The 16,174-nt window shown below is 46.1% G+C and overlaps 1 long non-coding RNA gene across 1 annotated transcript; it reads right to left on the bottom strand.

Annotated features, from left to right (window-relative positions):
* Nucleotides 1-512: 512 nt before the first annotated feature.
* Nucleotides 513-1,818, bottom strand: LOC146762690 (uncharacterized). The gene is made up of 2 exons (XR_014941372.1): nt 925-1,818; nt 513-810 (listed from the first exon to the last, which is right to left on the bottom strand). It is a non-coding gene; the product is annotated as an uncharacterized LOC146762690 (long non-coding RNA).
* Nucleotides 1,819-16,174: the final 14,356 nt, after the last annotated feature.

Below are 16,174 nucleotides of genomic sequence, written 5' to 3' on the forward strand. Positions count from 1 at the left end.
GTTTCGAGCCACCCAGTGGTTGCCTGCACCATGGTGAGAACATTACGCTTACCGTTGCGAGATCGTGGCAAGGTGATATAATCAACCTGCCATGCCTCTCCATATTTATACTTTTGCCATCGCCCTTCCCCCCAAAAAGTTTTCATCCTCTTGGCTTGTTTAATTATGGCGCATGTTTCACAGTCGTGAATAACCTGAGCAATAGCGTCCATAGTTAAGTCCACCCCTCGGTCTCTGGCCCACTTATATGTTGCATCCCTTCCTTGATGACCTGAAGTCTCGTGGGCCCACCGAGCTAGGAATAATTCACCCTTGTTCTGCCAGTGCAAGTCTATTTGAGCCACCTCAATTTTGGTGGCTCGATCGACCTGATGGTTATTTTTATGTTCTTCAGTAGCCTTACTTTTAGGCACATGAGCATCTACATGTGTCTCGCTCCAATTTAGGAGTGAGGCAAAGGTTCTTTTAATAATGTTATGCCCGGCGTGAGATTAAGAAGAAGAGCATTCAAATGTTGATCCGACCAGTTTATTGGAAATAATAGACAATTGAGGGGATGGGGAAGAGAGAGTGACGAATGCCAAAATTAGGGTGATGGGGAAGGGAAAGTAGGCGATAGAAAAAGGTAGAAAAGAGCAAGAATTACGTTAAAGCGGGGAATAGTCACCTCCTGGATGCAGCAGCGTCCCGTAGCACGTTGTTAACGTTGGTCCGGGGCAAAATAAGCGTAGGGGAGAGCAGCAACGGAGTAGCAGGCTGCAAGCAGCAGATCGGCGAATCGCAGAAAAGATGGTCAGAGTATCGTGGTCTCTAGAAGCAGAGTCTCGGGCAGCGAGGTCCCTCGGAGCAGAGTCTCGAGCAGCAATCCCAGAAGAGAGAATAGGCAGCAGTAGGACAACGGTGGAGGGATCTGAGGTCAGATACCTAGAAGCCCACAAAGGTTCTTCAGCATGCAGCCATCTTCTTCAGCATGCAGGCGCTCGCGTAGAGAGGCATCTGGTGTCAGAAAACCTCTCCCAAAATTCGGGGTTTGTCCGTGCCCTTTTTATCCTTCTTTCCAGCCTTCGAGACATTTCGGGACGGCTCGGGTCAGAGTCTTGTGACTTCCTCAGAGCTGTCAATCTTCCTTGAGATGGGCCAACAGGAAAGACCACTTAAGGGCCATTAGTCCTCAGGGATGGCCATCTTCCTTGAGATAGGCCAACACAAAAAGACCACTCAAGGGCCATTGATCAGTATCTTATCTCCCTTTCGTAGCTCCCGGACTTGTCCATCTCCTGCGTGTCTCCATTTCAGCAAACTTTGAGACAGTAATGTAAAAAGCATGGCTTCTTACAACATGGCGCACCTTTACAACAATGTTCCTTATTCAGGCAGCAATGTCTTTCCACAGTTCAGCAGCCCAAACAGGTTTACCCTTTCGTTGCCAATTATCATCTTGCCACTGTTGCAACCACCCCCATAAGGCATTTGCCACCATCCATGAATCAGTATAAAGATAAAGCATTGGCCACCTCTCCCATTCAGCCACATCTAAAGCCAGCTGAACAGCCTTTACCTCTGCGAATTGACTTGATTCTCCTTTACCTTCAGTGGCCTCTGCAACTTGTCGTGTGGGGCTCCATACAGCAGCTTTCCATCTGCGATGCTTCCCTACAATACGACATGATCCGTCTGTGAATAGGGCAAATTTCTTCTCATTTTCTGGTATCTCATTGTATGGTGGTGCCTCAATTTTTTTACTCTCAGGCCAGTCCATGTTCACTTCTAGAATTCCAGGATGGCTGAGTTTTCCCATTCGAGCTTGTTGAGTAATTAATGAAATCTACTTACTCCAAGTGGCATCAGTAGCATGATGGGTGGAAGGAACCTGTCCTTTAAACATCCAGTTTATTAGAGGCAAGCAAGGTGCTAGAAGAAGCTGAACCTCTGTCCCAACTACTTCAGAAGCATCCCGAACCCCCTCATACAAGGCTAAGATCTCCTTCTCAGTCGGAGTGTAGTGCTCCTCAGACCCTTTATATGCTTGACTCCAAAATCCTAGGGGTCGGCCTCGGGTCTCTCCTGAGGCTCTTTGCCACCAACTCCAGGTGGGACCTTTCTCTCCAGCAGCAGTGTAGAGGATGTTCTTCACATCCTGTCCCGTCCGTACTGGCCCCAAGGCCACAGCACGGGCTATCTCTTCTTTTATCTGCTCAAAATCCTGCTGCTGCTCAGGACCCCATGAGAAATTATTCTTCTTCCATGTTAATTGATAGAGGGGGCTCTCTATGTGGCTGTAGTTTGGGACATGCATTCTCCAAAAGCCCACTACTCCCAGAGAAGATTGGGTCTCTGTTTTTTTTGTGGGTGGAGACATAGCAGTGATTTTGTCAATCACATCTGCTGGGATGTGACGACGCCCATCTTGCCATTTTATACCTAAGAACTGGATTTCCTGGGCAGGCCCCTTCACCTTGCTGCGCTTAATGGCAAAACCAGCTTGCAAGAGAATTTGGATTATCTGTTTCCCTTTCTTGAAAACCTCTGCTGCTGTATGGCCCCACACTACAATATCATCAATATACTGCATGTGCTCAGGAGCATTACCCTGTTCCAAGACAGCTTGGATCAATCCATGGCAAATTGTTGAGCTGTGCTTCCACCCTTGAGGTAAACAGTTCCAGGTATACTGAATACCTCTCCAGGTAAAAGCAAACTGTGGCCTACATTTTGCAGCCAATGGGATGGAAAAGAAGGCATTAGCAATGTCAATGGTGGCATACCACCTAGCTTCTTTTGACTCCAATTCATACTGGAGTTCTAGCATGTCTGGTACAGCAGCACTTAATGGAGGTGTGACTTCATTCAGGCCACGGTAATCTACCATCAGCCTCCATTCCCCACTGGTTTTTCGCACTGGCCATATGGGGCTGTTAAAAGGCGAGTGAGTTTTGCTAATCACTCCCTGATTCTCTAATTGGCGACTTAGATTGTGAATGAGGAGCAATGAGTCCCTATTGGTGTGGTACTGCTGTCTGTGCACCACTTTGGTGGCAATTGGTACCTCTTGGTCTTTTACCTGGAGCAACCCCACAGCAGAAGAATCTTCTGACAGACCAGGTAAAGCTGACAGCTGCTTAACACCATTTGTGTTAACAGCAGCTATCCCAAAGTCCCATTGATACCCCTTGGGATCCTTAAAATATACCATCATAAGGTAATCGATACCCAATGTACATGGAGCCTCTGGACCAGTCACAATAGGGTGTCTCTGCCAGTCTTTACCAGTGAGGCTTATTTCGGCCTCCAACAGAGTCAATTCTTGGGAACCCCCAGTCACTCCATGGATATACATTGGTTGTGCCCCTTGGTGACTTGAGGGCATTAGGGTGCATTGTGCACCAGTGTCCACCAAGGCTTTATATTTCTGTGGTTGAGATGTGCCAGGCCACTTAATCCACACAGTCCAGTATACTCTATTGTCCCTTTCTCCCCTGACAGCCACTCAGCAAGATCATGCACTAAATGCGGATTCTGAAATAAGCCTTTAGCATACCCATATGCCAATAGCTCGGGGAGTTCCTTTTGCAAGTCTATCCCCTTAACCTGACGCCTTTTTCTCAAAAAGCAAGAAAATACTTGACACTTTTTTAAAAAAAGCAAGAAAATTATTCATAAACCGCTTGCCTTCCCATACCTTTTTGTCAGCGCGCTGTTGCAGTCTTAAGGACGTCAGCGGCCCGTATCGTCTAGGCCCTTCTATAAGGTCTGTGTTTACGACCCTTCTCAGCTAACCAGCTGTAAATAACACTCTCTACAGGTCTGTGTATAGGTCTTCTCACCTGCAAAAGGTTTGCGTAGCGGGTGTACATGGCTGTGCGGGAATAAGGATGATATTTAAGGAGTGTGACGCAGCAGTAAATCTGAGAGAAAACTCCATGGCATCCATGACTATGTCTCTCTCCCCTGGACGGTAGAGGTCCCAGGATGGTTTGGGTTATTTGAAATATTCCCTTCTGAGGTAATCAATATCAAGTATACAGGGAGCCCCTGGACCAGTCACAATAGGGTACTTTTGCCAGTCTTTAGCAATGAGGCTTATTTTGGCCTCCAAAATAGTCAGCTCTTGGGAACCCTCAGTCACCCCATGAATATAAATGGATTTGTATCCCTTGGTGACTTGAAGGCATTAGGGTGCATTGTGCCCTCCAACCATGTACATGTACCCGTCCAGTTTCCACCTTCCCAAGCACATCTCCCGAAACCCCATGAACCTTGTAAGCCATTGATCGCATGCAGCCCATCCTTCGCAGCATCTGCAGGCAGGCAGGACTTACCCTGCTGCTCATGTGCAGACTGGAGAGGGAGCAGAACAGGAATCACTGCAGAGCTGACATGGGGCACATCTTGCATGGGAGCTATGTGAAGCCCTTGCTCTCTCTTCGCAGAACTTCACCTCTCCCTTTGGCTCAGGGACTGCTGCCAGAGGTGTGCAGATACAGATGGTTGCTTACCAGCACCCAGCTACTGGCTAATGATATTGGGCAGGTCCCTCTGCCCTGTAGACTGTGGGTGTACTTCATAGAGGGAACTTCTGAGGGCAGCACAGGTGTCATGGTTTTGTAATTTTGCTATCAGTATTACACATCATAACATCATGTAAAGTATGGATAATTTATCGAATGTTCAGCTCACACAAGAAGACTATATATCCCAGAGAACATCCCGGTCAGGGATAAGTCACGGGACCAGGACACTATATAATCTCACTCCCAGGCTGGACTCCTCCTCTTGAATCCTTGCAGCCAGGGGGGAGCAGTCCAGCCGTTTTTCCTAGAGCTACAGTAGGCCTCTCGGTTTTGGGACTCACTCTCCTATTTCGCTTGATTCATTAGCCTTAATTTCAATTATATTGTATTATATTGTGTTATTATGTATTTCGATATAGTATTGAGTAAATAAGTGTGCCTCCTTAGATCGTTGCCGCTGTTTTCTTTTCCCTTTCCCTTTTTCCTTTTCCTTTTTGTGGACAGCTGTGGGAATACAAGAAAAGCTGTTCAGAGCAGCAGCTGTGGAGCAAGATAAACAGCATGGGAACCAAGGACACCTCTGCAAGGAGAAGAAGAGTCTCACAGCTCTGATTGGATATGCGCCTGCATGGACAGTTGAAAAGTGTTTTGTAGAATGCTTTGTTGACATGTAAGGTGTTTGGGAAAGTTGTAAGGGCGGATGGGAAAGTTAGAAAATAACAACCTGTGAAGGTATATAAGGGATGTGAGAACTTGTAATAAACGATTTGGATCGTTCACATCTGAGTCCGTGCCGAGTCGCTGCAAATGGCGCCCACAACGTGGAGCAAATCAACCCACGGCTGAGCGAGCCCGGTCCGGCAGCGTCGCCCGACTGAACTTCGGAGAGACTGTTTCGCGCGCACCCGCACCGTTCTGCAGGACAGAAGGTGAGCAGTCGGGAACTATGGGGAGCTCACTAACGAAGGAGCAGAAAGTAAATCTCGAAGTATTGCGGTCAGTGTTACCGTATCAGGATAAGACTGCGTCTACTTCAGCATTAGCTACTCTTCTTAAATGGATAAGCAAAAATGTCCCTGAATTTCCAAAAACTGAGTTCTCTCTCGATGGAGAACTTTAGGACAAAATCGGCTCAAAACTCTACAAGGCTTCTCTCGCTAAAGACAGAAAGGCTGCTAAGCTGTTGCCCGTTTGGAGCCGGATAATGGAAGGGATTAAGCAATCACGACGGGAAAGAATTTATTCCGACCATTCCCTGCCGCCCTCCGTCCCAACCCCGCCGCTGCCTCTCGCTGCGGGAAGCGGCCCGTGCCCGGATTCAACTGGCGGCTCCGACCCCTCCCCGATTCGGGGAGACGAGGGGCCGCAGCCGCCCCCCTTCGCGCTCCCGCCGTTCGCTCCTCCCCCGACGTTCGCCGCGTTGCCGCCCTCTACGGCGCCCCCGCCCTTCGCTCCGCCTACGACGTTCGTCGCGCCGCTTCCGCCCCCCGCTCCGCCCACGTCGTGCGCTGCTGCGTCTGTGCAGCCCGCGTGTAACGTGGTTAAAGACACGGACGGATCGAAACCAGGGGATCGTTGTGACCCTGGTCCAGTAGATCGGGAAGGCGAATTGGGCGCATTTCCTCCTGATGATAATTTGAAGGGAGCAGGAACGACAAATTTCTCTACAGCGTACTGTGATGTCTTAGAGCAGTGCAGAAAAGAAGCAATATTGAAAATTGCATCTCACACTATTCAGCCACAAATCCTCAAAATAGTACCTCACATACGGACATTAAACGATCTGCAAAAGTTATTAGGAACCATCAATTGGTTGCGGCCACTTTTGGGAATTACTACTCAAGAGCTGCATCCTTTATTCAAACTACTGAAAGGAGACCCAGATCTAACTTCTAAAAGACAATTAACACCAGAAGCACAACAATGCTTAGACTGTGTAATAACATCAGTGCAAAATCGATATAGCCATCGTGTTTGTTTATCACTTCCAGTACATCTCATAATAATATCCAACTTATATCAGAGCCATATAGCTTGTTATGTCAATGGGATACCTCAAGAAAGGATCCTCTCGTTATCCTCGAATGGGTATTTTTACCTCATACATTTTCAAAAACTATTACATCACGAGTGGAAATGTTTGCTATGCTAATACAGCGAGGTCGACATCGTCTACAAATTCTACGAGCTCTTGACCCTGTATCATAGAATAGATACCTCTCTTACATCTGACTAATTGGGATTTTTGAAATATAACCATGCATCATTTCAGACAAAAGTGCACGCTAATAGAACTAAATCTGATAGCTTATTCTGTTTTCCAAGCAGGTGTTCCACTTGGGCTCTATATCACGCACTGGCCACGTGGGTATGGTGTACAACTGGAAGAAATCCTTCAGACCCTGAATGCAGGAGAGAATCTGTGATGGGTGAGAGAGGAAAGGTGCACCTTGAAGCAGGGGACGCCCTGCTGGCACTACCTGTCACATCCACCACCAACATGGCTTGCTGTTTCTCAAGGGTCAATAAGTATTAATGCCCCTAGTGATACTCTAGTACATTTGTCCTCTAAAATTGGTTCTATTTGACATGCTATTCCATTAAATTGTGCGATCATTAATCAATTATTAGCCCGGATAACTCAGTTGGTAGAGCATGGTTATGAACATCTTAAAAGCATTTATTGCACAAATTTTAGTGGTCATTAAAAATCAATATATCAGAGTATATAAAAATTGAAGACTTTTCCTGATCACAGATTAACACAATGGGACCCTCATGGATTTATTTTCAGGTTGCAGAAACTTAGGTTGCAGTACAAACATGTTTGTTCTTTTTAGTGGGTTTAACAGTAATGTTGTTATGTTGTATTTGACTTGTCTCTTTTTTCACTTTTAGAGTATTGTCAATCGAGGCCTTGATTGAGTTATAATGATTTTGTTATTAATATAAGTAGTGTTATTATTTTATAGTATGGTAGTAGCTTGTCAATAAACAAAAAAGGGGGAATTGTGGGAATACAAGATAAGCTGTTCAGAGCAGCAGCTGTGGAGCAAGATAAACAGCATGGGAACCAAGGACACCTCTGCAAGGAGAAGAAGAGTCTCACAGCTCTGATTGGATATGTGCCTGCATGGACAGTTGAAAAGTGTTTTGTAGAATGCTTTGTTGACATGTAAGGTGTTTGGGAAAGTTGTAAGGGTGGATGGGAAAGTTAGAAAATAACAACCTGTGAAGGTATATAAGGGATGTGAGAACTTGTAATAAACGATTTGTATCGTTCACATCTGAGTCCGTGCCGAGTCGCTGCAGACAGCGGCCCTGCAGGCCAGTTGCCCCCCTGTCACGGGTGCAAGTAGATTTTCAGTTAACCCGTGACAACCTTATATTTCTGTTGTTCTCATGTGCCAGGCCATCTTATCCACACAGTCCAATACACTCTATTATACCTTTCCCTCCCCTGGCTGGGGGCAGGGCCCCTCTATTCATTACCTCCGTTGGTCTTACGGCTATTGCCATGTCCCGCAGTAACTGGAGCAATCACCTTTTTGGAGAAGTTCACCTTGGTGGCTGAACTGTCTTGCAATTCTTTTACCTGTGCTTGAAGTGCAGGAGTGTTTTTTTTTATGCTACTTCTTCATATCTTTTCCATAATCACATAGGTAAAGCCTCAGGGCAAAACACAACATAGTCTTACTGTTGTCACTTGCACGAGCAGGAGGACATCTTCTTTTGATAGCTGAGACACTGATGATGCAGGTTGGGAGGAAAACAGTTGGGAATCCTGGTCCCCATCAGATGTATCTGTTACCACCATGGATTCATCAGCATTACGCATGATAGACAGTTCGTCTACTATATTGTGGTAATACAAGAAGAATTTTACACAGCAGCAGCTATGGTTCAAGATAAGGATTTCACAGAGCAGCAGCTGTAGAGCAGGATAAACAGCATGAGAACCAAGGACACCTCTAGGATAAGAATGAATGGCTCATGGCTTTAAAGGGGGGTTTTAGGGTTGTTATTGCAGTACATTTCCTCCAATTAGTGTGTGTGATTTTCGAACGCCCTCGTCTGTCTGCTATAAAAGTACAGCTTTGTGAGCAATAAATGGACTCAGCTATATTTAACCATATTGGTGTGTCATGGTTTAATAATTTTGTAATTTTGCTATCAGTATTCCACATCATAACATCATATAAAGCATGAATAATTTTACCGAATGTGCAACTTACAGAAGAAGACTACATCTCCCAGAGAACATCACGGTCAGAGATAAGTCACGGGACCTGGACACTATATTATCTCACTCCCAGGCTGGACTGATGTCTTTCGAGTTCTGGCATCCAGGAGAGCCTGTGGGAGCCTTCCAACCGTTTCGCCTAGAGTTACAGTAGGCCTCTCGGTTTTGGGACTCATTCTCTCTCCTATTTTGCTTGATTCGTTAGCCTAATTTCAATTATATTGTATTATATTGTGTTAACCTGTATTACGATATAGTATTTAGTAAATAAGTTTGCCTCCTTAGATCGTTGCCACTGTTTTCTTTTTCCCTAATTAACTTTTCCCTTTTCCTTCGGCCTAGGGCCCCTGCGGGGCCCCACTTTGGGGCTGGACTCTCCCCCCCTGTCACGGACACAGGTAGATTTTTTTTTCAGTTAACCCGTGACATGGTGTGTGGCTGTTTGTCCCAGTGCGCTGACCTTTTGCCCTCACGTTCACCAACATTTGGCGCCCGAACAGGGACCTTTTAAGGTTGGACGTCAAAACTTCACTGAAGCAACGGGAGAGTGAAGTTGGAAGAACCGGGACCTGAGCTGGTGTGGCAGGGTCCCGAAGCACCGTCCAGATCAAAGACGGTGGGTGAACTGCAAGAGGACAGCGGTCACAGCAGATGGTTGGCGCCGCATGGCAAAAAGCTGTAAGTGTTGCAGTAGCTGGAAGCAGGGTCGCATCCCACCCTCTGCAAGCCATGATGGTGTGGGAAGCTGTGGAGAAACTGCTCATAAGTATTCCCTCTAAGAGAGGGGAGCAGGTATCTCCTAAAGGCATATCCGAGCTGGTAAAATGGGCTCGGAAGAATGTATACCTTCAGGAGGTGTCACTGATGTTCAGTGTAGCCGAATGGCAAGAAATACGGGACCATATGTGGGACTCTGTTCTTCGGAAAACAAGGAACACAAGCACTTGTGAGGCTTGGGTCCTATGTGGAAACTGATTATAAATACACTGAAGAATATGCAAGCCGAGCAGCAGATCGCTGCTGCTGCGGTACAAGCCCTGTCCAGACCTAGTGCTCAGTTAAGGTTAGAATTTGACTCCCTGTTACCAGTAGTCTTGTACTCCATTTGCTCATCAGCCTCACAAGTTAGGGCTGCCGCAGAATCCCCGAATACTCTCCTGTCCTCAACCTCTTCAACATCTCCGGCAGGTCCGGTGGTGGCAAGTAAGGAAGATACGGTATGGGGGGCTGAGGGGTGTGCAGAGAAGCAAGAAGCTCCTGAGAGCAAAAGTGATTCGGACAATGGAGAGAATGAGAAAGCATTAGAGAAGGATATTAAAACATTAACTGAGAAGCTGCAGGACTTGGAACCGCTTATGAAGGAGGCATCAGTCTCTCCAAGCGCTCTGCCGATGTCTTTACAGCCCCTGCCTATGCCGCTTCCCCAACCACATAGAATCATAGAATCATAGAATTACCCAGGTTGGAAAAGACCTTAAAGATCATCAAGTCCAACCACAGCCTAACCATAGTACCCTAACTCTAACAACCTTCTGCTAAATCATATCTCTGAGCAACACTTCCAAACGGCTCTTAAACACATCTAGGGATGGTGACTCAACCACCTCCCTGGGGAGCCTATTCCAATGTTTAACTACTCTTTCTGTAAAGAAGTGTTTCCTAATGTCCAACCTAAACTTAACTTGGTGTAACTTGAGGCCATTTCCCCTCGTCCTGTCACTTGTCACCAGTGAGAAGAGACTTGCCCTGCTCTCACTGTAAGCACCCTTCAGATACTGGAAGAGAGCGATTAGGTCTCCCCTCAGTCTCCTTTTCCCCACACTAAACAGCCCCAGATCCCTCAAGCCTCTCCTCATAGGGTTGATTTTCCAAGCCCTTCACAAGCCTCGTTGCCCTTCTCTGGACCTGCTCCAGTACCTCCATGTCTTTTTTGTACTGAGGTGCCCAAAACTGAACACAGTACTCGAGGTGAGGCCCACCAATGTTGAGTATGGGGCAGGACGACTTCTCTCGTCCTGCTCACCACACCATTCTTGAAGCAAGCCAGGATGCCATTGGCCTTCTTGGCCACCTGGGCGCACTGCTGGCTCATATTCAGCTGACTGTCCATCAGTACACCAAGGTCCCTTTCCATCAGGCATCTTTCCAGCCACACCTACCCAAGCCTGTAGGGTTGCCTGGGGTTGTTGTGACCAAAATGCAGGACCCAACACTTGGTCCTATTGAAACTCATGCCGTTAACCTTGGCCCATCGATCAAGTCTATCCAGGTCCCTCTGTAGTGCCATTCTCCCCTCAGGCAGATCAACACTCCCTCCCAACTTGGTGTCGTCTGCAAACTTACTGAGGATGCACTCAATCCCCTCATCCAGATCATCAATGAAGATGTAAAACAGAAGAGGTCCCAGCACTGAGCCCTGGGGGATGCTGCTCGTGACCGGCCGCCAACTGGATTCCACTCTATTGACCACAACTCTTTGGGGCCGGTCATCCAGCCAGTGCTTCACCCAGTGGAGCGTATGCCCATCCAAACCATGGGCAGCCAGCTTCTCCACAAGAATGTTATGGGGTACAGTGTCAAAGGCCTTAATGAAGTCCAGGTAGACCACATCAACAGCCCTACCTTCATCCACCAAGCGGGTCACCTTGTCATAAAATGAAATCAGGTTTGTCAGACAGGATCTACCATTCATAAACCCATGCTGACTAGGCCTGATCCCCTGGCTGACCTTTAATTGGTCCATGATGGTTCCCAAAATTATCCATTCCATAACCTTCCTGGACACCAAGGTGAGACTGATGGGCCTGTAGCTACCAGGATCATCTTTCCGACCCTTTTTGAAGATGGGAGTCACATTCGCCAGCCTCCAATCCACAGGGACATCTCCAGTCAGCCAAGACTGCTGAGAAATGATGGAGAGTGGTTTGGCAACCACATCCGCCAACTCCCTCTTCACTCTAGGGTGTAATGGATTAATGGATACAAGTAATTGTATCCATTAATGTATCCAACTTGTAATGGATACAAGTCCGGCCCCATGGACTTGTAAACATCCAGCTTTCGATGCAGGTCCAAAACTATCTCATCATGGATCATGCAGGGCTTATTCTGTTACCCCTCCCCATCTACCTATGCAGGGGGCTGTGTTTCCAGGGAGTAACAAGTTGTACTATTAAAGACTGAGGCAAAGAAAGTATTGAGTACCTCAGCCTTATCCCAGTCCTTGGTGGCCAAGTTTCCCTCAGCATCCAACAAGGGGTGGAGATTTTCTCTAGCCTTCCTCTTGCTGTTGATGTGTTTATAAAAATATTTACTGTTCTCCTTTACCTTAGTGTGGAGAGTTTTATTGACAACTGGCTAGCTGAGAAGGGTCATAAAGACACTGTGCAGCTGACTAAGCAGCCGTGCCACCTGCAAGGATAATGAGAACAGCAGAATGTGTGTTAATGAGAAGTTGGCCATGGTTTTGGGGACTCAGCTAGGGAGTAGCTATCAGGACGATAACTACACGTTGCAAAGATGCTTGGGATGACATGTAATCAAGAACCAATGATGAGCTCTGCTTTTGCACTATGTATGAGTTAATTATCTGCATTATAAATGCCAAGCAATAAACAAGATTTTCTGATCACAGGTTAATAACTGGTCTGGTCATTTGCATTTCTCCCGCCAACTCCCACACCTTAGCAGACAAGCTCAGTTCTAGCTGCACTTTGGCTTTCCTCATCTTCTCCCTGCACATCTTCACTACATACCTGTAATCCTCATAAGTAGCTTGACCACTTTTCCAGAGACCATAGACTTTCCTTTTTTTCTTGAGATCCAGCCAAAGGTCTCTGTTCAGTCAGCCCGGCCTCCTTGCCTGTTGGCTCGTCTTTCGTGATTTTGGGACAGCCTGCTCCCGCGCCTTTATAACAATTTCCTTAAAGTATTCCCAGCCTTCCTGGGCTCCCACACTCTCCAAAGTTACCCCCCAAGGGACCCTCTCAACCATGGTCCTAAAGAGGCTGAAGTCTGCCCTCCAGAAGTCCAAGGTGTCAGTTCTGCTGACTCCCCTCCGTGGTTCAACAAGGATCGAGAAATCTAGCATCTCATGATCACTTTGTCCCAGACAGCCTCCAACCTTAATAACCCCCACCAGACCTTCTCTGTTAACAAACAGCAGGTCCAGAATTTTGCTTCCTCCCATTGGCTTCTTCGTTGGCTGTGTCAGGAAGTTATCTCCCACACACTCTAGGAGAGTAGCGGCCCTCCACCTGTTGGAAATATCCTCAATAAGTTTTGGTCAGGACGGTATCTCTGATAAAAGCAGTTTTTATTCGTGATTGCGTTTGCAGGCGCCCTGATAGCAGAAGCACACCTAAGGACACGATGTTACAGGTTTTATATCTTGTCTCCCATATATTCTCCCCTCCCCTTTCCCCTTTGGTTGGGTGTTCCAAGTTAAAATTTTACCCGAGGTTTGCATTTGTTAATTACATTCTGAAATTTATTAATTCACGTGCTATCTTGTGCCAGTCAGTCGCCATCCTGCTGTTTTGTTTCCAAGATGTCTCAGTACTCTTATCATATTGATATGTTGATTCCCTTCAAAGCTTCTTCCATTCTGTCCCAGAGGCCTTTGTTAAACAAAGAGCCCGGGGAGGGAGGGGGGGGGGTGATTCCAGTCCTTCCCGATATCTCTTCAGGTACATCCTTAGGTATGTCATGACTTGTATATTTTTACAGTGTGTACAACAAAACATTAAAACATACATTGTTGCTAGTTTTTATAGGTATATTGTTAATTATTTTAACTTCTCCTCTTTGGATACTTTATTACTCAGGTCTTATTTGTCCAGCACCAAAAATCAGTAGTTCTATTTCAGACAGCTGGACAGACAGGAGCTGCAGTCTTTGTACCTATGACTTCTACCTAATAACTACAAATTGCTTCACTTATATAATGAGACCTTGAAATAAAATATTCTTATCTTGTTTTAAATGCAGAAACAACATTTGATTCCCACACACCTTTGCATTGGTCCGGGGTTATTAGAGACGCAGTACTGGAGGGACAGTGGCAAGCTGTGTCTCAACTCACTTACCCAGTGATATACGAACAGCAGGGAGTTGCTCCGTGGGAAGTGCATGGCTGGAAATTGTTACAACAGGCTCGTAATACTGCGTCTGACTATGGGATAAAATCTGAAGCTTCTAAGCAAATTATTCAATGGATTTTCACTGTGGATGTACAAATGCCGCTAGACACTCGTAATCTTGCTTGGTTGTTACTAACACCATCAGAATACTTGTTGTTCATTCAGGAATGGACGGAAAGGCTTAAACAAATTAGACAAGGAAAAAATACTTCTGACTATTCCCCACTGCCCTCCCTCCCACCCTCGCTGCTGTCCCTCGGTGCTGAAAACAGCCTGTGCCAGGATTCTATCCACGGCTCCAATTCTGGGGAGAAGGGAAGTCGCGCCCCCCCCCGCGCGCCCCCGCCCTTCGCTCCGGCCCCGACGTCAGCTACGCCCTCCGCTGCCACTCCGGCCCCGACGCTGGCGGTGCCGCTGCCGCATTCCTCCCCGCCCACGTCACTCTCCGGGATGCTGCCTCTTTCCGTCGCGTTTACATCGTTTGCTGCTGTGTCTCTGCAGACTGCACATAACTTGGCTAAAGACAAGGATGGACCAGCCACTCGAACACTCCAAGAATGGGGGGTTAGACATATTACATGTATTGCTCATTCTCCCACTGGACAAGCTATCATTGAGCATATCCATCAAACACTGAAATCCATTCTTATTACACAAAAAAAGGGGAATACGGGAGACACGCCACAAGGAAGATTATGTAAGGCTTTGTTTGTGCTGGATTTTTTGAATCGTGATCATACAAATACAATTCGTGTGGATGGTCATTTTAGGGCCTCCCCAGTGCTCAAGGAATGGCCAATGGTTAACATTTGAAATATGGCCACAGGGCATTGGGAAGGTCCCATACCACTTATAACTTGGGGTTGTGGATATGCTTGTGTTTCTACAGGGACTGGTCCTTCCTTGGTTCCGGCACAATATGTTTGGCCTCATCTCAAGGCAGAAAATAGCATCCAGCCTTAATAATGACTGTGATTATATGCTTCTTACTTCATTGGTATTGCTTTGTGCAACGACCTGGTTGCACTTGGTGGGTGATGCAGATGGATGGGGATGTTCAATGTGTACCACAAGGGAATTTGATGTTGGGGCAGTGCAGTCAGTAATTCTATGTATCTATGTATATATTTGCAGGTGTAGTGCATCTTAGTTATTATAGTTATACATGTAGTTATGTTACATTTAATTGTACTATTTGGTTATCAAAGTTTTATATACGTGTATATATGTATATATTAACCATGATGTAATGATGTAGAATAAGGGGTGGAGTGTCATGGTTTTGTAATGTTGCTGTCAGTATTCCACATCATAACATCATGTGCAGTATGGATCATTAAAATGTTCATACTCCAGTTCTGTGGAATAACAATGTCCCGAATACCCAGCTCTCAGAAGAAAACTACGTATCCCAGAGGACTTAGTGGTCAGAGATAAGTCACGGGAGGAGGACATATATAATCTCGCTCCCAGGCTGGTGCTTTCTCTCTCGGACTCTCAGAGAGTGGGAAGCGTTCCAGCCGTGTCGCCTAGAGTTCACAGTAGGCCTCTCGGTTTTCAGACACTCTCTCTCTCTCTATTTTGTTTGATTTATTAGCCTCAATCATATTGTATTATATTGTGTTATCTTGTATTCTGATATCATATTTAGTAAAATAAGTTTTCCTCCTTAGATTGCCGCTGCTGTTCTCTTTTCCTATTCCCCTTTTTCCCTTCCCTTCTGGGCCGGGGGCCCTACGGCGCAGCTGCCCCTGTCACGCGCACAGTTAGACCTTGGTAACCTATGACAAGTCAGCAGTCTTCTTTTATTCTCTGGTTATTTACTAGCAGCTTATGTGCCCTGGCAGTGTGTAGTTTGCCATGCCTGCAGCTTCTTAGTTTCCCTTGTTTACAACACGATTTACATTTTACAACACAGTTTACATGCCAGGACACCTGAGAAAGCACCACTGAGTTTTGATTTGACTAACAAACTTAACCCTTACTTATCTTAATCCCCTCTTTTCTATTTTATCCTGATTTTGTTCATCAAATCATTTTACTGCTTCTTTATCCCTTTGGAGGATAGATTCATCCTCTTTCTTGATATTTATTTTTTCGTATTGTTTTCTTACTAACATTAATAGGGCTGCTTCTTACCATCCCTTAACAATAGCAATAGGTTTATTGAACAGAAACAGTCCAAAAGTTAGTCCCAGGATTAATAAAATAAGTAGTCTCGCTAAAGTGGACAGCAAGGTAATAGTAATAGTCTCGTGTGGGTTGGAAGGGACCTTAGA

The sequence above is a fragment of the Coturnix japonica genome, chromosome 1, assembly GCF_054131305.1.
Source record: "Coturnix japonica strain WE chromosome 1, WE-NBRP24, whole genome shotgun sequence".
NCBI classification, from domain to species: Eukaryota; Metazoa; Chordata; class Aves; order Galliformes; family Phasianidae; genus Coturnix; species Coturnix japonica.